Below are 23,226 nucleotides of genomic sequence, written 5' to 3'. Positions count from 1 at the left end.
CCCGGGTTACCCCTATCCAAAAAAAAGGCGACAGATCCAATATCAGTAATTATCGTCCTACTATATTTTCAAAAATTTTAGAAAGAATTATCTTCAACAGAGTATACAATTATTTTAATGATAACAACTTATTTCATGAAAATCAGTATGGTTTCAGAAAAGGGAGTTCAACTGAACATGCCATTATTCAATTTATACTTAACATTTCTGAATCTTTTGAAAAATCTCAATATACACTAGATGTTTTTATTGACCTATCAAAAGCTTTTGATACGGTCGATCACCGCATTTTAATCAAAAAAATTAAACATTATGGTTTAAACAACAAAATCTTAAAATGGTTCAAAAGCTAATTAACAAATCGAAAACAACTTGTGTATAATAATGATGGTCAGCAAAGTGAACCCCTGAGCATAACCTGTGGTGTTCCACAAGGTTCTATTCTTGGACCACTTCTATTTTTAATCTATGTAAACAACTTAAACAATGCTTCCAAATTGAAAAGTATAATGTTCGCTGATGATACTAATCTTTTCTTATCCCATACTGATGTTTATGCAATCTTTTCAACTACAAACAAAGAACTCAATCTTATTTCTAATTGGTTCAAAGCTAATAAATTAACTTTAAATATTTACAAAACAAAATGGATTATCTTTCACTCCTGCGCCAAAAAACGTTTTTTACCAAGTAATATGCCTCAAATTTATATTGATGAAACGAGATAATAAAAAGAGATACTGTTATAAAATTCTTAGGTGTTTATCTTGATGAGAATATTACTTGGAGAAAACATATTGATCATGTAAGTACAAAAATTTCCAAAAATATTGGCATTTTATACAAAGCCCGAAATTATCTAAACAAAAAAAACTTAACCTAACTCTATTATTCATTTATACACAATTTTATAAATTATGCAATCATCGCCTGGGGAAGTACGGATAAAAGTAAATTACAACATCTTTATCGCCGTCAGAAACATGCAATTCGCCTAGTTAATTATGCGGATCGCTTTTCACATTCAAAATATTTTTTTGATTATATCATAGTCATAAGAAATATAATATATTTCTGACTATATTCGTATAATATATTTCTGACTATATTCGTATAATATATTTCTGACTATATTCGTATAATATATTTCTGACTATATTCTGACTATATTCGACCAGACTATATTATAGTCTGGTCACTCGGGGCGTATTATGTGATTTTTTAATATTCGTTAAAAACACTTGAAAACTGTCGAATGGCCAGGAACAGAGTGCACAAAGTATGGAAACGGAAAAAGAGTTCGATGGTGAATTTGATATTGAAACATTATTTTTTTCTTTGGAAAATGATTTTCTTTTTGCAGACAAAAATTTTAATAAAGATTTAGACGCCTTGGTGTTAGAGTTGTCTAGTGAACCTGTTGAAAGCACATTTTCTTGCACAATTTGCTCTAAGAAGTGTATATCTCAAAGAGGCCTTACAAGGCATACAAATTCAAAACATCGAAGTATTCCTTTGGATTTAACATTACAAAATCCTCAACCACCTATTCCTCTCAGCGAATTTAAAAGTCTGCTTGATAAAAGCATTACTACCTTGATTGAAGACGAATGCTATCCTGATTTGTATAGAAATGAGTTAAGAATTAATCATGCAATGCTATTAGAAAATTCACAAAAAACCCTATCTCTATTAGACACGGCTGTTTCACTCAATATAAAAGCGAGCTTGACGTCGCAAGAATTTTTGTGTTGTAAAAAAAAAAAAGAATTTCCGCAAAAAAAGTATAAAAATTTACTAACTTTAAATTAGTAGTATTTTTTTTCTATAAACGCTTTCATCTTTGAATTAAAAAAATATAAAAGAACTATCTTTCTTCGTTAAATAAATATTTTTATTAAACGAAATAAAAATAAACATTGTTAAAATATTTTAAATGATTTTGGATCACTTTTCTGTTTTTGGCGATTTTTACAGAAACCTGTCTTGGGCCAACCAAGATTCGCTAACATAGCTACATGGTTGGTGGTTGAAATTTGGAACACTTATCAATGAATGTCTATTCTATCAGATTCTTACGTCATCCGTGTAATTTTTTTACTATAACTTAATTTTTAGTGCACTTATACTTTTAAATTTATTTCTTTTAAATGTAAAATAATAATTTTTTGATGGATGACGTAAGTTATTGAAATTTCAACCTTTTATGCAGATGAAGATATAAAAAATATTTTATGCACCTCTTGCTATGTTAGCGAATATGTTTTTAAACTTGGCATGTTTTATAACCAATTTTTTTAGTTTTACGCTTTAACTTGTGTTGACATTTCTAAGCGATGACGTAACTTTATTGCGTTACTTCCCAAGCTATTTACTAACGAATTTTATTGAAACAACTGTTTCGGCGAGATAAATTTTGGAGGTATAAAATAAACAAAGTTACGCGGAATTTTCTCTCTGGCTAATTGGATTAATATATATCAGATAAGTATAACTGATATATATCAGGTAAGTTGTTAAATCTTCTTTTATCTAGTGGATCTATTTGTCAGTCAATATTATTTTATTTGCTTGTATTACATTATTATTACTACGTCACTATGTATTCAACTGAGAGGGAAATTTTGAAAGTATACATTGGATGGGAAGACGGTTGGGAAAATAAATGTAACTTTCCTTTTATTAAGAGAATAATTAACGCAGATAAGAGCACTAATAATGTCATTTCTATTTTAATGACAGTCTTTAAATTAAGAGGGGATTTATTTAGTTTTGTGAGCTTTATTTTGCCAACTGATTTTACTTTGCCTAGTTTTAATGATTTCGATAAAATGTGCCTAAAGTTAGCACGCCAAAAAAAAAAGATTATAAAAAAAAATATTTTGGAGCTTCAAAAAACGAAGCATTTTTTAAAATGTAACTGTCTCCAGCAGTTTATTTTTCAATTTTAAATAAGAATAAGGAACAAAGTAGTCAAATTGAACAATTAGCTTTTAAAGAAGAAACTTATGTGGAGTAAATATATCAATTAAAAAAGCAGGTACTTAAGTTGGAATCTGAAATTACGGATTTGAATTCTAAAAACAAGGCTTTCAGCACACATTGTAACTCAATAAGTTCTCAATTAGAGGCTATGGGTATTCGGCTAAAACAGGAGGAGCAATTCCAACTTATTTCAAAAAAAAAAACCAAGATAGCACAACGTAAATTTGCATATCCTCGTGCAAAAAGTGTAAGATTGCTAAAAAAAATCAAATTTGAAAAACCAGAATGGTTGCCAAATTTGCAAACATTTTTTAAGCGGTGAAAAAGATTTAGTTGTTGTTGATTCTTATTTAGACTATGACAACATTGGTTCTTCTGAACTGTTCTGTGAATTTAAGTTAAGTATTCCACAGAATATATCAGTAAAAAGGCCAATAGTTGGGAAAAAATATACTTACGTTAAGTTAGGACATGGTAAACCTTATTCTAAGTTAGGTAGGCATGCTGCTGCTAGACGATCTAAACTTGCTTTTATATTCCTTCGATTATTAGCTTGTTCAGATTTAGAATGTGATTTGTCTATGTTGTTTTGTGATTTTTTGTCTTGTGAAAATTCAGTATTTTGTTGTGTTGCAAATAAGTTAGGTTTAGTTACTCGGTTAAGTGTTTCTGATACAATAGAATTGCAGAGCCAATTAAGGATTCACATGGCTGAATTCCGTAGACTAAGACGTATTCTGTGTAATCTTGGTGCAAGGATTCTCCCCTCTGAGCCTAAGATAAGACAAAAACAAGAAATGCGGACAATGCATATCAGTAAAGAACATGTTACTGTGAAGTCCATGTTGCTTTATCCATCTGCGAATGAAACACCTTGTTTAGTATCTGTACTAATGGTTAAGAATTTGACAATTTATATTAAAGAGGTTTTTAACAGTCTTTACGTTCGTGACCACCTTAACTCGGATGTTGGTTTTGGCGAAGAGGTATGGCTTCTTTTTGCTGGGGATAAGGCTGGAAAGTATATGAAATTCCATTTTGAAGTTGTCAATTCTAAATCATCAGGGTCTGTATATGATGTTCATTTGTTTTGTATGTATCAGGGTTCAGACTGTCGTGAGAATATTGCCTTAATTCTTGGGCATTATGCCAACGACATTAAAAGAATTCAGTCGTCAGATTTTAAGCTTAAAGGCAAAAGAGTTAAGTTATTCTTAGGTGGAGATTTTCATTTTACCGATGATGTTCTGGGACACCAGGGTTCAGCTGCTAGCTTTCCTAGTTCTAGAGACCTAGTTGAGTTGAATTCTCTTAGAAACCATGCTTCTATGCCTCACACATCTGCTAATTGTAAAATCCTAAGGAGAACAATACAATCTCTAGAAGGTGCTTACAATGAGAACTTGTGTAAAAATAGACAAGGTGGAAACCTAAGGACTCTAGGTAAGTTTCATAATTCAATTATTGCTCCTGTGATTTTCCCCATAACAACAAAGATTAAAAATAAAGAAATCCTTGGTTTATAAATTAAGAAATTTCATTCTGTTAAAGTATGTCTGTAATGTTTGTTTAAATTATTATTTATTATATGTAATATTGCTTTTATATATTGTAGGGCAGTTCTATTCTTATCTTCAGAAGTTCATTCTACCTCAGCAAAACCTCCGCTCAGGTTAAAGAATGGAATATAAGTCTCGCATCAAATGGGTGTAAAAATTTAGCATATTATTTTAAGAACCTATGCAGAGCAACTGGAATGTTTGTTGTGTTTGATCTGATATGTTAGTGCAGTTTGTTCAAAACATTTATTGTCAGTTATTATATGTAACATGTATTTTATATATTAGATGTCCATTCGATTATTATCATTAGAAGTTAATTATACCTTAGTATTACCACTGCTCTACCTACCTCCCCTCTTGTTAACAAATGGAATGTAATTCTCATATTAATTGGTGTAAAAATATGATTTAAGAATTAGTACAAGTTATTGTCACAAGTTATTGAGTCAAGCAACCGTTCTTCTGGTTTAAAATGAAGTATGAGTCTTGTATCAACTGGGTGTACAAAGAAATATTACTTAAAGAACTTATCAATGGACCAACTGATTATAGAATGGTTTTTTATGAGAATAAAAACAATTTCAAATTTTATTTGTATATTTAAAAACGCAAAAAAAAATTAAAGTTGGCCAGTCTTTATTTATTAACATTCTCACAACATTATTAGAACTGTGTGCACATAAGAAAAAGTTTTTTAATAGCTTAAGCTTTTATTTTTTAGGCTAAATATTCCTTAATTTAAACCTGGTTTTATTTAATAGAATGAATTTTCAAAAACTAGTCATTTAACAGTTTATTCCCCTTTAACGACATTTTCGTAATTTTGCGAAAATTCAATTTTCTTTACTGGTTTAAAATAAATCTGTTTTAGTTAACCTTAAACGTTTAAGTAAGATTTTTTTGTTTTTAAAATAGTCCAACAATGTGTATATTTAATAATAAATATCGAAAATATATTCTTTCTGATTTTTTTTTTTGATAAAAAGTAACATCAAATTACTAAAATTTAGCCAAGTTTATCATTTGCCGCGTTTATTCTAAAATTAAAGAAGTTTTTTAATATATTTGTGAAATGTCATCAGATAAAACATTATATTGGTGTTTTATTCATTTTACAGAACAAAATTATCTCTAATGGTTGAAACGTTATGAAGGTTTTAGTAACACCCCTTACGTGAATATTTAGTATTGAATATTTAGTAATACCCCTTACGTGAATATTTTCGAAAAATAACAAGAAGCCGTAAAGCTCGCTTGAAACAGCCGTTTAGAGGCAACAATAGCTAGTTTTAAAGATAATGGCGATGCAGAAAAGTTTTATCCTCAATTTTACAAAGATAATAATTGTGATAGAGGAATTTTCATTAACAGTCTGACTAAAAAAACAACTAGACTTCTTGGCTATGAACTATGCAATCATGTTTTAGCATTTCTTACAAACTCATTTTGCAATAATTCGTTTGTAAATTTAACTGATTTATCGTCAGTTGAACTTTCAGATAGAGATGAAGAAATTATCTTGTATCTAAGTGGTTATGTATTCGGTACATTTTATTGCAGAGTTCACAGTTCGCGGTTATGGCAGCAAAAGTTAAGCACAGACTGCCTATCACTTCTTAATGCTGGTAAACAGAACATATTTTTAAGAATCCTGAAACATCAACTAAGTCTTACCGAAAATTTGTAGATGCTAAAAATCGAGGTGGTTTGTGGAAAGTGTCTCCTCCAGTTTTAGAAATCTTTACAAAAGTTGAGCTTCTCTTTCGCCAACAAAGTAATGGTTTTGCAAAAAAAATTGATTCAGAACTGATTGTAACCGAAATTTTATAAAACAGTGTTTTTATGGTAAGCATATCTGAACTTCGTAGTCTTTGCACAAATTAAGTATCCAAAGAACTGTCTTTAAACTTATTTTATCATCTTGTTACACATTATGTTAGAGGGAGATCTTTTTCATATGCAAAAGAAAAACTAAGTATCCACAAACTTGAAGAGAATCAAACAAAGTCAAAATCACTTCGTTTAAAAATGAAAAAAACATAAATTGGATTTGAATAAATAGTTTAATGTAATATCACATTCTAAAACGGCTATTTTCATAGCCACAAATTTCATAAAAACATACTTGGCATAGTAACTCAGTTATTTATTTGTCATTAAAAGTATTAATTTGAGAAAATGTTTTGATTTGTTTGTGTCAATAAGTGATAGGTAATACCCATAAGAATTTAAGTCCAAAGGACCCTGATCAAAATGTAATACGAAATTAAAATATACACACAATAGTTTTAAACTTATAATAAACAAATATTTTCGGGTTAACTTTCTGCTCTGACTGATTTGTATTGAAAGAGAGTGTTGTTTCATTAAGGTCAGAACTGGGTATTTTTATTGTGACACTACCACAAGGAAGATTGCCATCCAAGGTTAAGGAGCTCCTACCTCAGTCAGGTAACCCTACTATAAATTGTATGTCTTATATATATAAATATATATATATATATATATATATATATATATATATATACATATATATATATATATATATATATATATATATATATATATATATATATATATATATATATAAATTATTTTAGTGTATTTTACAATAAGAGTGCTCAATATTCTTAATGAACAGAGCAATAATAAATTAGTAAAAAACACTTATCTCACTTTTTCTTCAACTTGAACTTGATCCACCAATTGTGAAACTTCAAGTTGAAGAAAAAGTTAGATAAGTGTTTTTTACTAATTTATATATATATATATATATATATATATATATATATATATATATATATATATATATATATATATATATATATATATATATATATATATATATATATATATATATATATATACCATACTCAAACTCGTGAAAACAAAAACTTTAAATGAAATTATGGCTAAAAATATCAAAACCAGAAAACAAACATTCAAAAAATTTAAAATTTATATTAAAAAATATTTTATATATGAAAAAAAATTCTAGTCCTCTCTTGTATTAGCTATTTGACATTATGTATATATATATGACGGAAAAAAACACATACTGAAACTTTTTAGTCCCTGTGTAATAAGGTGTAATAAGATATAAATAAAAAAACGAAAAGGAGGTAATCCACTGGTGTTTAGGGTGGTAGCCCTCCTACCAAAGACTACTTCACATCAATCATTGGTATTCAGTGTGCTGTTAGGTGCAGTGTGAAGAGTGCTGTATTCAGTGTGCTGTTACAAAACAAAAAACATGGTTAACAGTCCTTCTGTTGATCCTGATCGGCTAAATGTAACTGTTTCCATTAAATTATTAGACGAATGGAGCTATGAACTAAAGAAAGAAGTAAGGGATCTTATAAGAATTAACAAAGAAAAAGATGATACAATCACAAAACTTATGAAAAGAATTGAACAATTAGAATCAAATGAAAACTATAGAAATACAACTCTTAGCGCATTACAAAGTCCAATTCCATCGTTTAGTAACATTGTAAGCGGTAAAGCCAAAAGTTCTGAACAAAGCATGGCTGTCCTTGCCATGGTTGCCAAAGAGACAACTGAAAAATCAAAAATTGAAAAAAATATAATTATTAGTGGCTTAGAAGAAACTAATGAAATTGATCTAGAAAAAAGAAAAGATTATGATAAAAAAGAAATTAAAGAAATTTTTGAAATATTAGGTGTTGGTCATAGTAAAATTAGGCGTATTACACGATTAAAAAAAAAAGTCAATATAAAGCCATCTTTGCCATCTAGTGATTTGGTTATGGTAGAATTACTTGATCAAGAAACTAAAAAATGTGTTCTTTTAAATGCAAAAAATCTAAAAAGATTCGAAAAGTACAAAAAAGTATATTTAAACAAAGACAAGACACCAACTGAGCGAGCATTTGAACGTACACTAAGAGAAGAAAGAAATAATAAAAATAAAGAACTTCCTAATGTAGTAAATGGTTCTGAAGGGAGGCTTCGCTTCGGTGAGAGAAATGGAAAAAAGTTCTACTACGGAATCAGAAATGGAGAACTTAGACGAATTGATTACCACCCATCCCAATAAGTGTAGTAGCAGATTAATATTATGCTCAAAAAAACATAAAAAATACATTAACAAAAATACATTTTCAAAAAGTAATAAAAACAATATATGTCAAGCAAATCAAAAAATATTAAACGATGAAAATAATAACCAATTAAAATGCCTTTATACAAATGCTACCTCATTAAATTCAGATAAAGTAGTTGAATTATCATTATTAGCCTCAACGTACAAACCTCATATTATATTTATCACTGAAACTTGGTTCAAAGAAGATTCTTTAGTGAATATTGAAAATTATTATTTACACAAATTTAACAGAAACGACAATATTTCAAACACAAATAATGGCGGTGGTGTAGCAATATATGTTCATGACAATGTATCATCATTTGAAATAAAAAACTCTTCAATTAATGGAACAAATTTGGTGCCTTATCAAGTATGGAAACGAAACTATTAAGCTTGGCTGTATTTATCGTCCACCGTTAAAATCAAAAATTATTTATAATGACGAAAAATCAAATAACACTAACATTGAAAGGTCAAACCAAGCTGACGATGAAATAATTCAAAGTATACAAACAGCAAAAATAGAGTTAAACAGAAAAATAAATACCGGTATACTCATATGTGGTGATTTCAATTTTCCATACATCAAATGGTATGAAGATGGTTCTGTCCAAGTTAATGGTAATAGAAACAGCATTGGTGCTAGAGTTGTAGATCTTATTAACAATATAAACATCATTCAAAATGTAACATTTCCAACATTCATCTAAAAAAATAAAATGCCAAAAAATATATTGGACCTGGTCATAACTGAATCATCAGACCGAATCAAACACATAGAAAATTTACCACCACTTGGATTAGCTAGTCAAGGCCATTTGGTACTAAAATTTAATTATGATTTATCAAGTAATAAAGATAAAACTAGTTATTTAACATTCAAGTACAATTACCATAAAAGTGATTTCAATTCTATCATTAAATGTTTTCAAAATATAGACTGGTTAAAAGAGTTAAGCAACTTAAATATAAATGACAGTTACAACTTATTTTTGAATCATTATAACTACATAACAAATATGTTTGTACCAAAAGTGATATGTAAAAATAAAAACAAACCTCTTTGGCTCAATCGTACACTTTTAATCCTCATAAATAAAAAAAATAGATTATGGCGTAAAAATCAATCTTCAAAGTGGAAAATACCTGAGCTTGTCGAACAATACAAAAAACTAAAATCTTCTTTACAAGTACAAAAAAGATTAACTATTAAAAAATTTGAACATAGTTTAGCTTTTGATACAAAAAATCCCAAACGTTTGTTTAGTTATGTTAACAGTTCACGCAAAATCAAACAAAGCATCAAATCAATTCGAAATAATTATGGAGTTACTGGGACCGATGGTAGATTCATTGCTGACACATTAAATGATCAATTCAAATCAGTCTTCAACAATAATTCAGTTAACAAAGATTCTCCACTACTTTCAAATCGTACAACTGAGCGTTTATCAAGCCTTCATTTTTCAATAGATGAGATCAAAAATAAATTAAAAAATTTAAATCCAAATAAAACAACCGGACCGGACAATGTCCACACAATGATATTAAAACAATGTGCTAATGTACTATCTTTACCTCTAACAATTATATACAACAAATCACTATCAGAAAGATCGATTCCTCATGCATGGCGCAATGCAAATGTTACTCCACTATTTAAAAAAGGTGATACCAATGAACCAAGTAATTATAGACCAGTTTCTCTTACATCTATTCCATGTAAATTAATGGAAAGCTTAGTAACCAATGACATTGTAAATCATCTCTCAAAACTAAATTTAATATCTCAATCTCAACATGGTTTTATAAAGAATAAAGCATGTGTTACAAACTTATTAGAATCCAATGATTATATTACAAAATGCTTAGCTAACAAAAATGCAGTAGATGTGGTATATCTGGACTTTTCAAAAGCTTTTGACACAACCTCTCACAAATTATTAATCATCAAGCTTAAAGCTTATGGAATAGTTGGAGACCTTCTTGATTGGATTGAAGACTTTCTCACTGATAGAAAACAGAGAGTAGTACTTGGAGAACACGTATCTGATGTCCCACAATGCTCAGTTTTAGGCCCAATACTTTTTATAATTTACATCAATGACTTGCCAGACAATTTAAAATGTGTCAGTAAACTATATGCAGATGATTCGAAACTAATGAATGAGCTACAAGTAAAAAATATTCTTAATGATACCACTGACATTCAAACTGATTTAAATAAAATCACTGAATGGACAAAAGTTTGGTTGATGAAGCTGAACCTAGAAAAATGTAAAGTTATGCATATGGGAAGTAAAAACCCACGCTCAAACTATTCACTTCAAGATACAACCAACTATTTAAATTACGATTTAGAAAAATCAGATGTAGAAAAAGATCTTGGTATATTTGTTTCAAGTAATGCTAAATATTTTAATCAAGTTATTCATGCTAGTAATAAAGCTAACAGAATGCTTAATATGTTAAAAAAAACATTTATATCAAGGGATTTAATGTTATGGACTAAGTTATACAAAACATATGTCAGACCTAACCTGGAATATGCAATCAGTGCTTGGTCACCTTATTTAATGAAAGATATAAAGATTATTGAGAAAATTCAAAGACGATCCACAAAAGTCCCATCTATATGCAAACATCTTTGTTACACAGATAGATGTATCTTATTTCAAATTCAAAAACTGGAGGATCGTAGAATAAGAGGTGACTTGATTCAAAAGTTTAAAATTGAAAAAGGTCTTACCATCATTAATTGGCACAATGAACCAATTATACGTCCAGCTCGATGTGGTCAACGAGAACAGTTTGTACGCGAATTTAACAGAAATTGCGATCCACGATATCATTTTTTTAGTAATCGTGTTGCTAAGCATTGGAATGCACTCAATGATGCAACAGTTAACTGTTCCTCGACTAACGAATTTAAACGAATGCTTGACAGTTCAATTGATAGTTGCCTAAAGTCATTATATGACTTTAATAGGATCTGTATCCTATTTGCAACTCATATACTATTACTATTACTATATATATATATATATATATATATATATATATATATATATATATATATATATATATATATATATATATATATATAGCAATGCTCTGAGCTTAATCAAGTCAAGCTTTAATTATGACACCATAGACCCAAGTGAATAGGTGTCAAATAAGGGTTTTTGTTAAGATTTCTTACTTTAAAGATAATGTAAATATGCTAAGAGCAGACATTAAACCACTGATCTATTGTTTCTAATGCAAGCGATCTAACCACATATAAAGGCTCCCCCATGCACCCATTAAGAGGAAGGGACAGCAAATTTAGGGAGTTTTTTTCAAATTTTAGAGGTCCCTAAACCAAATTTGACGAACTAATAATCTAATACATTAGGTACATAAGGTAATCAAATGTTTTTTAAAATCATAGTGTCCTAATGACAGTTTTTGGGAAAAATACATTTTTTTATATATCCAGTAATACCTATGAAAAATAGATGAGCTTTAAGAAAATCACCCAGTATCACCCTTGATTACACGCTAGGTCCCAAATACAACTTTATTGTTATCAGAGGCTCTATAAAAATCCTAATATTTAAATATCCTCAAAGGTTCTATAAAAAGCATCATTGGTGCTTGTTTACATTGTAACAAAAGTAAAACAAACAAAAAAACAAGTCTGCTAAATAAACTTTTTTATTTATTATTATAACAACGAATTTCTCAATTAACTGATCAATATTTTATGCCATTTAATGTTTTTAAAAAGATTTGTTGTTATGAAAATAGCCGTTTTTATGCAAATTCATTTATTTGTTTTCAGCAGTACAAGGAGACATAAGAGTTTTTTTTTATAAAATCACTTAAAAAGTTAACTTTTTTTATCAACAGATTTTTCAGAGTAAGTCCATTTTCTGCGTGGTATACGTGTCATACTCTCCTCCATTGACATTTTGTTTGATTCATTCAGACAGTTACCTGCAATTGGGTGAAATATATGTTGATTTCGAATAGTATTATCATTGAATCCAAAATCAAACAAGGAAGGACTATCTTTTCTTCTACCAATTGACGTTGTTGTTCAAAGTAATTTTCTAAAGGATCTTGACAAAACCTTTCAGTTAATACATAACTTACATTGTTATTAATTAAAAATTTGACAAGTTCAATAACAGAATTAACTGTGATCTTTATACCATCATGGATTTGTCAAGTAATAAACATATTACTTCTATCACTTTTTGAAAATTTCCGGTTCTTGATTCAATAGAAAAAAGCCAATCAGAAAGGTATTTTTAAAAATTTTCTTTTAGCCATGTAAATCGAACATCATTAGTATCAGAAAATGGTTTCAAAAATGAGTTGCGTTTTAATATATAATCATTTTTATTACAAACATTTAAGCAATCAAAAAAATCATTAAAATATTTGCAAAACTGTGCAGTTCCAGCAGTATCAGATGGTGCATAGATGCAGTATCTACATGAATTGCTTAAAACTTGTGCAGCTAAACGAACATTCATAGCTGAAAATGGAGTTATTTTGATGTGCTCAACGGTTAGCTTTGGACATGCATGCAATTGACATTTTAAATCTTCATAAAACAAATCAGTTATATGAGACCATAAAACATGTTGACCCTGATTCCACATGTAACGATTGCTTTTACCAGCTCCAGAATGAGAAAGGCTGTTCCTTACTGTTTTAATTAAATGAGGGACATCACAAATAAAATATATAAACCTTTTATCGCCATCATCAGCAAATAAATTATCAGTGCGGTAAGTCACATCAAAATCACCATTATTATCTTCTTTCTCAGTCAGATTAAAATGCATTTAAAAAAATTTTCTATTCAATGATGCTCCATCACAAGTAACTGCTACTACTTTTAAACCAACTGAGATTTCTAAAATGCCAACAGCTTTCCGAAATAGAGAAAATAATTGCACTGATGTAATATTTATAGTAGCAAAGTTTGCAAAGCTGTATTTGAAAGGATTTACAATACTTCTTATTAAGAAAACTAATACATGAGAAGCAAGTTTGTCAGCCTGTTGTAATGTTGCAAAATTAACAATAGGATCGCCCAAATCAACATAACCAATTAATTCTCCAGAATGTTTGTCCCAAACAAGATTTTCTTGAATTTTCATTTCATCAAGAACTAGGACAATAAGCTTTTCTTGAGCTGAAATTGTTCGACTTTATCTTCTAATTCTTTGATTATATTTTCATTAAATCCTAACTTTGGCTTCACATAATTTTTATAGTCACGCAATTGCCTACAACTTGGTAAAACTAAGAAACCAGAATTATTTTTCTCATTTAATCCTAAATGAAAATAAATCAAACTTTTTTGAAATACAATGTTTAATATACAGATTTGACTTTAATGTGAATATATCAGTTATTCCAGAACACAGGCTAAATGAAGTAACAACAGAAATAAGATTTGAAGCTGAAATATGTTGCATTGACCTTTTATATTTTCTATATATTAAATGATCATCTGGAATGAGCCAAGAATATACACGAATGGTAAAAGCAAGACTATCATCAACATATATTTCATATAGAGGACATAAGTGGATTGTGTCATAAAGTTTAAATTCTGCCACAACAGGACTCGCACTCACTGTCCAGTCACAAATCTTTAACTTGCTAATACGATTAAGGAACTCTTCGTATGATTTATATATGGGTTTAAAAGTAATAATACAATTTGAAATCATAGAAGCATCTCTTTTAGCAACGATTGAAGATGCAGATTCCCTTTGTATAGATATTGATGATATAAAACTTTTTTTTAGTAGACAAATAGTCGGTAATGATCCAGGTTTTAATGACTTTCTGTTATCGTTATGAAGTATCATTTCTGGAAGATAATGCTTTTCACAAATAAACAGATTCTTACTTTCTATTTGAGCCTTCAAATTCATATCTTGAATACGATCTTTAAGAATAATGGCTATAAGATTTTTTCTCCAAGAAGTATTAAAACTATCGTTAGATGCAGAAATTTTAAATATTGAAACTCCCTTATGCCTCCTTGAAGTACTGCATCCATAAATAGAACAATTGGCACCAGGCATTTAAAGAATTGGACGAAGAAGATGCAATTTAAACAAGCAGTTCGTAGAAAAATAATTGACGAAAATAAATTTTGTGCACTCTGCGGCGGACTGGACACTAAAAAATTGCTAACAAAGAGTTGATCAAAGGAATACCGCAAGTGGCCAGACTATCTATCTATCTAAATATTAATACGCTAATGAATAGTGCGCATAGGTACGCCTAATGTTCGTGTTGTTAATGAAGGTTCTGTATTCTGCAAAATACGCCATTTCTTAGTTTTTAAGTAGTTTCTAGACTTTTGAATGCGAGGTTATATATTCCATGCGGTCTTTCGAGTAAGGTCAGCAAGCAAATTAGAGCTGATATATTATTATTTTCGAAAAGAATTGATGTTGTTCATTGTTTAAAATAGAAAATTTAAATAGTCGTTTGTTTGTTGTTGGTTGTTTTTATTTTTCTTATTTTTCTAGCCTGTTTTCATTTTTTAGAAGAAGTTTATAACTAAAATTTCTTTTTTAGTAAACTGTTTCAGTTTTGTCGATAGTCTTTTTAGAACATTTTAAGCAAGTATTGTTTTATTTTCTGGAGCAATTAAAAGAAGCTGATGGCTTTTTTAGTAAGTTCAATTTATTTTCTTATTTATAGATTAAGATTATTTTTTGTAGAAAGAATAATGAGTATAAATTTTTATTTATGTGTTTAATATGAAAAGTTAAATAATAAGATTGTTGTTTGTGTTCATGTAAGTTTATATACATAAGTTTGCGTTTATTTCAATCTATTTTATATTGCTCTATATCTATATGTATATTTTATATTCTTAGGAAAAATAATAAGGAATAGAAAAATAAATAAAAATTATCCTGGAATTTGTCAAAAGAATGTTGTGTTATGCTTCATTTTAAGGTATCTGAATATGTATTTATTTGAAATTTATAATTTTGTTTTTTAATGGTTTCATCTTTTTCATTACAATGTTGTAAATTGTAGTCTGCATTCTTTGTTACATTAAAAATAATTAATGCTAATAAATGTCGTTTTATAGCTGTTAAAGGTTTGCTTATATGTTTATCTTATGCCCAAAGTTTTTGATAAATATGTGTATTAGATGATATATGTAGTTTGATAAATACGTGTATGTGGTGATATATATAGTTGTTTTATAAATGTGTTTATATAAATGTGTTTTTATAATAGTATGAAATGTATTTTATCCAGGGATGCAAAGTCTCAAAAGGACTCCAGCTTTTTGTATCTACTTTTTCCAAGTCTGTAGTGTCCAGAAGCTCTAAACATGTTTGTTGACTTATTATCTGCTATAATAATTTCATGAGATTTAACGACTTGAAACTTATTGTTTATAAGCCAGGAGTCCTTGCCGCCATAATACCTAAGAATTCTGGGCTAAAAAAACGATTGTTCTTCTAACCTAAAAGTCTTAATTTTTTTACTATTAGTAGTCCATAAACTTATTTAAATTTTTAGTGCTCCTGTATACCAAAAACTAGGATAAAGTAATCTTTTTGTGACTTTCTAATCCGTAGTCCTTTTTGGTACTCTGCATCCCTGATTTTATCTAATGTGTACATGATTGTTAAATGAGGTGTTTTTATATGTTATATAACATTTAAAAAAATATTGTGTTTTATAGTTAGTATAACTATAACACACAATATATTTGAGATATAGGTCTAGAGCAAGATTCGTCAACCTTACCAGTCAAGTGGTGTTACTTTAGGTCTAAGTGTAGTCTAGCCTTCAATATAACTATTCTAAAAATTCATAACATCTTTAGTTATTTTTTGTGTAATGTTGTTACCTTTGGCTTATCTTTATGCTAGTGTCTGTTGATAAAAATGATTAATAGGTAGTTCGCTGCATTTGTTTCTTAATATAAATACATTAATTTCTTCAAGCAGAAGCATAAATTAGTGACTTTTATCTGAAATACCACAGTGAATATTATTATTAGTGCGCATAGTTATACCTATTGTTCGATATTAGTTACAATTCTGTATTCTGTAAAATACACTATTTCTTAGTTTTTAAGTAGTTTCCAGACTTTTCTTAACGAATTGTTTTCTTAAAAAAGTCATGACCTTTAAGAAAACACTTGGTTATGAAAATGTTTAAGTTAACATTAGGTAGATAATGTTTAGTAGCCTAAATTGATAGGTAATATAAAATCTTTTTAAAATTTTATCAAGTAATTAGTTTATTGTAATCTTTTTTTAAATTGTACTTTTAAATGTGTTATAGATGTTAATATTGAAAGTATAAGTTACTATAATTCTTATAGTTATTATATGTTTGTTTTTCTATATTTAATATACCATTAATCATTTTCATACATTTTTATTTAATTTTAATTGGTTATAATTTATTAAGATTTAGATTATTAGAAAATTCATGTTTACAGAGTTGTTATTAATCATGATCGAGTTGTTGTACCAAGGAAATTGTAAAGGTTTATTTATAAAATGTACTATATATGTTATAAAGAAATTTTTGGATTTCATATGTTTTCACTAATAAATAGTTCAATATATATATATATATATATATATATATATATATATATATATATATATATATATATATATATATATATATATATATACTTGGAGTTGCAGCAGCGTCATATTTTGTGTGTTTGGGGGGGGGGGGGTTATAAAGCAGTTTTGTATATAACAGCGTTATAAGTTTTCTTTTGCCTTTTGTTCAATGTTTTCTGTCAGCACATGAACTATGACGCTGTCCGCGACTCCAAGGATATATGTATGTATATATATTTATATATCTATACATATTTCTATATATATATATATATATATATTTATATATATATATATATATATATATATATATATATATATATATATGTATATATATATATATATATATATGTATATACATATATATGTATATATACATATATATATATATATGTATATATACATATATATATATATGTATATACATATATATATATATGTATATACATATATATATATATATGTATATATATATATATATATATATATATATATATATATATATATATATATATATATATATATATATAATATATATTTTATTAGAAACACTTAACTGTTTCTAAGAAAAAAGGATATTTGTTTATTTTCTAAATTTTTTTATTAGAAACAAAATAAATTTTAACTTTTTTTTATAAGTCTTTGCTAATATGGTTGAAGGTTTTCCTTAACTTTAATTAAATAAACTTAAGAAAAAGTAATACAGGTGTATTACTTTTGATGATGGCAAATTAATTTTATTTTGCATTTATTTGGTTTCTTTATTTTATAATTTTTCGAATAAGATTTTTTTAGTTATTTATTAATTTTTTTTATTTTATTGTTAACTTTAGACTAGTAAAACAAAGAAATAGTTAGTGTTGCTTTGATAAATATGTTTAATGATAATGATGACATTGAAATGGATGATAGGCTAGATGAAGTTATGTATTTACAAGACGATGTAAGTGCTATAAGGCATGTTAAAAATAATCGTAGACGAAATGAAAGAAATATACTTAGTCGAGATGAAATTAATCATTTACAAAATGAAAGAAATAGGCTAAATCGAGTTGAAGTTAATCTTCGCTTTCATTCGAGTACCATTGCAAAGCAGGGCTATGCAATGGTACTTGAATGAAAGTTAGTGCTCTTCAAAATAATTATATTGATGCAGAGGTTTTGACAGGTGTTTCTGGAGGTAAACGGGTTTTTGTTCCTCGAATTCAGTTGGCTCCATCAGATTCTAATTTACCTTTTGTTCTGAAACGTCGTCAGTTTCCTGTCAGATTGGCTTATTCAATGACAATTAATAAAAGTCAAGGTCAAACATTTGATAAAGTTAGGGTATATCTCAAAAAACCGTGTTTCTCTCATGGTCAACTATATGTTGCATGTTCAAGAACTAGAACATTTAATAGTTTGTTTTTCAAAATTGATAAACATCTCATTCAAGGTATGGTAGGTGGAAAGTGTTACACAAATAATGTTATTTTCTAATGTTTTTAATTTTAGTCTTTTTCTTTTTCATTTTTCATTCATTATAGATTTTCATTTCGAAATTTTACTGTTTGTAGTTTGTGAGCACATTTTGTATGTATAACTTTATTTATTATTTTAATTTTTTTTTCATAGTTTTTGATAAATATATCTGTCATTTAATATTGTTATAAAATGTGTTTATATTTGTTATATAAAACCATATTTGTTTATAGTTGTATATATGTTAAAATTATGTTGTTTCCATGTTTTCAAAGTGGTGCGACTTGGCATTATGTTGAGCAAGATTGATAACCTTGCCAGCCAAGCGGTGTACTTATAGCAGAGGCGTGACTTGGCAGTATTTAGTGCCAGGCGGTGTTACTGCTTTAGAGCTAGGTTGTGTTGTCTAGCCTTTTTTTAATTATTCTGGAAACACATAATATCTGTTAATGTTTAGCGCAATGTGTCTGAGAGAGTATGCAACCTTGATCTTTAAATCTAGGGCGTTTTAATGTCCTAAATTTGAAGTAAATGAATAACTAATACTGAAATAAAAGCAAATATACTTTTATGTATTTATATGTTTAGTAAAAAGATAAATATAGTTAACTTAAAATTGGCTTTCTAATTTTGTCTTTCATATTTTAATTTGGTTTGTTATTTTCGCTGGATTTTAGGATCAAGGGTGTAAATATTCTATTGTTATGTGTTATTGTTGTGATGTTTTGTGTTGATAGACTGCTTGGCTTACCTTCACGTTGGTGTCTATTGTTAAAAATGAATAATTGGTAGTTTCATTATTGGAACTTACTGCTTTTATTTATTTACTATAAGCCAAGACAACATTTTGCTAAAAATGCAATTTATATCTTAATTTGATTTTTATTTTTTTTTAGTATTATTAATCCTTTTGTACTTGGAAACAGATTTTATAGTTACATTTTCGATAAATGTTTATATTAACTGCCATGTCAACATAGGTTACTATAATTTTTTGTCAGTTAAAATGATATAAATATATGCAATTAGTTCAATTTTTTTTAAATTTCTCTTTTTTATGCCTAATAATTTGTTGTACGTAACTTAAGAGATGTTTTTAAAGAGGGGTCGCAACTAAAAACAAACTAAAAACCTTTAAATACATGGAGAATATTGTAGTTTTGAGCATTTATCAAATACCAAGTTACTTAAATTTTATAACGGGTTTAACTAATTAATTAGCTTAGTTTGCATTTACAACACTTTTGAGGAAAGAAAAAAATTCTTATATATTTTAAATTCTTATATATATTAAAAAGAAAAAATTCTTAAAAATGTAAATCATTGTTTTACATTTTATTATTTTGGTAAAAAGTCTTCATCAAAAACTTGATTGCTCTTAATAAAAATAACTTTATTCTCCTGGCCACCATTAAGGCAAAAACGAGGAAGGGAGGTCCTTTATTAGTGTCAAAATATATGAGAAAATATACTTCAAATATACTGTCAATATACTGTCCTTTATTAGTGTTAAAGTATACTTCATATTAATCTTATTAATTAAAGTTCATGATATAAAAAATATAACAAGAATTTAGCTTTACTTTTTCGTCAATTTAAAGCATGATGAAGTGTTATTATTTTGTGTCAATAACTAAAAACGTATTGTGTTGAACTTTGTAATGTCTAGGAAAATGGTTCTGCCATACACTGATATGACCTATGTCAGTTTTAAATTACTCAAATAACGTTAAATAATTGATAAATTAATTTATTTTAATTTTTGCAGATGGCTTAATTTTTTAATTTGAAGGCGTTTTTCTTACATAGTATTAGTTAAGGTTTCGCAACTTTAAATTGTGGAAAACAGCCACTGTAAATTAAGTAATAGACCGACCGTAACCCGTATTACGGGTTGCTTTCTGCTAGTTTCTTATGTTTATATGAAGGTTCTAGATGTTTATAAACTGAACGTATTTAATATCTTATGTTTTACTTTTATATGGAAAAACGATTTATCTTTATTTGTTTTTAACGACTTTTTTTTTTTAAACCAATAGATAAATACACATTAAGAAATAATAGTTTTGAACCTTTTTGTAGTTAATAATAATAGTTTAATGAACCTTTAAATTAAATTTAAATAATAGTTTAATGAACCTTTTTGTAGAACTAAGTTCAATCAATTTTGTATTTCATATCATGCACCCCATCTTTGGAATAAAATAGTATTACCAATCCTTCTATTACTCTTCCTGTTTTTAAAATTAAGTTAAAAAAATTAATTCTCTCGATGGACAACATTCTAAAATTCTACTAAAAATATATGTCAAATATATTTGTTAAATCTTCATCTTATTATATATCAAAATGTGTTGTATGTTTGCATAATGTAAATACATTAAATCTTATATATATATATATATATATATATATATATATATATATATATATATATATATATATATATATATATATATATATATATATATATATATATACATATATATATATATATATATATATATATATATATATATATATATATATATATATATATATATATATATATATATATATATAAAATATAAATATATATATATATATAAAAATAAAAACATTCTTTTGAAGATTACCTGGCAAACAGGTCACAATGCATTGTTCATAAAAAAAGTGAAATAGGAAAACATAGTAAACAAAAACACGCACGCAGGATTGTATTTGATGCACACAGAACTTTTTCATTGCGAACATATTTTAAGGAAACTTTGTGCCTTGAATGTTTATAAACTTAATATACATCAAGTTCTACAATTCATGTTTAAAACAAATCATGCACTTTCTTGTATTTAAGTCGTACTCTAGTGAAATTTCGCACAAATATCCTACTTAATTTTCAATTAATTTTCAAATTTAAAAATTTTCAAATTAAAATTAACCTCTTAAGAGCTAAGTTTTAATTTTGGTAAATTTTGGTAAATTTTGGTAAATTTGGTAAGATCTTACCAAATCCAATACTGTTGATCGTTTATATAGAAATAATTTTCCAAATTTGTTACAAAAAAAATGTTTATGTTCAAAACGTCTAATGCTCAAACTTAAAACGACTAATGCTCAAATATTTTTCCAAATTTATGACAAAAAAGATGTCAATGTTCAAACGTCTAATGTTCAAAACGTCTAATGCTCTTTGGAACAGTTCAGGAAAGAATCTGAGAGTCTCTTATTACAAAAAGACTTTGACTTAAATCCTTTTTTAAAATAAATACATAAATGATATATGATTTATGTTATATATCAAAAAAATTGTTATTAACACTACTTCTTTTTTGTTTCAATTAAATTAAAAATTAAATTAAATTTAAATTAATTAAATTGAATTTAATTTTTTGTTGAAAAGTTACTAGAGTAAAACCGGGTCAAACCGCACACTAATCAATAAAAATTAAGTAACTTTTTAATTTATTTTTGTTTTTTTCATTAAATAAGTAATAAAAAAGCACATTACATATTTAAAAAAAAATCAAACTATTGAAAATATTTAGTGTAAAAAAAAAATCAAACTATTGAAAATATTTAGTGTAAAAAAAAAATCAAACTATTGAAAATATTTAGTGTAAAAACAAAATCAAACTATTAAAAATATTTAGTGTAAAAAAAAAAATTACTTTGGTTTTGGGCGACATTCAGATAAAACCGCACACCTGAGAAAACATTGAAATTTTTTAAATTTTAACTTAAGTAATTCTTAGTGTCTTTTTTATCTTTTGTGAAGACTTTTTGTTGATTTTTGGTTTGCTTCAAAATTTTCTTTTCTTTTGACAAACGAATTTCATTTCTGACAGGAGTATCAGTCAAGATCCTTGTTTTTAACTGCCTACTTTTAACATTTTTTTTTCTGGCAGATGCTTTTGGGTAAGGTTTTAAAACCTCAGGTGAGATTATAGAAGCAACACTTGTTGACACTTTGTTTAAAATACTTGTTTCAATATTTACTATAGTTATTTCAGACTCTATGTGATTAACATGCGCTGGTATCATTTCAGATTCCATGTTGTTGACAGGAGTGATAGTAACTGTATCTGGAGCAGCTCTATCTGTAACTGATGATAGTAAATATTCGTCATCTTTGAAAATTTCAGAATTGAATGGCTCAATGCCAGCTACTCTAAATCCTGTCTGTATATTAGATGGTGAGAAAGCTTTTGTATACGGTTCTCGAACTATTGAAACAATATCATAAATGGTCATTGGTCTTGGGTTTGAAACCATCCAATTATCACATGCAGAATTGTAAAACCTTTTCAATGGTCCAAAAACAGTTCTATCTAATGGCTGCAATTTATGGCTGCAATGGGGAGGAAAACTTATCATTTTTATTCCGTGTTGAATTGCAAGCTCCAAGCCTTTAACAGAAATATAACTTTCATGACTGTCGAGAAGTAACAAAACTGGAGATTCCTGAGAACAGTTTGAATATTTAACAAAATGT

General features: G+C 27.4%; 1 long non-coding RNA gene across 1 annotated transcript; it reads left to right on the top strand.

Annotated features, from left to right (window-relative positions):
- The first annotated feature begins 15,563 nt into the window (after positions 1 to 15,563).
- Positions 15,564 to 19,738, top strand: LOC136077612 (uncharacterized). Its single transcript, XR_010637119.1, has 3 exons — positions 15,564 to 15,645; positions 17,128 to 17,206; positions 19,652 to 19,738. It is a non-coding gene; the product is annotated as an uncharacterized LOC136077612 (long non-coding RNA).
- The last annotated feature ends 3,488 nt before the right edge of the window (positions 19,739 to 23,226 follow it).

This window comes from Hydra vulgaris, chromosome 03 (genome assembly GCF_038396675.1).
Source record: "Hydra vulgaris chromosome 03, alternate assembly HydraT2T_AEP".
NCBI classification, from domain to species: Eukaryota; Metazoa; Cnidaria; class Hydrozoa; order Anthoathecata; family Hydridae; genus Hydra; species Hydra vulgaris.
This window is presented reverse-complemented; position numbering and strand designations above follow the sequence as displayed.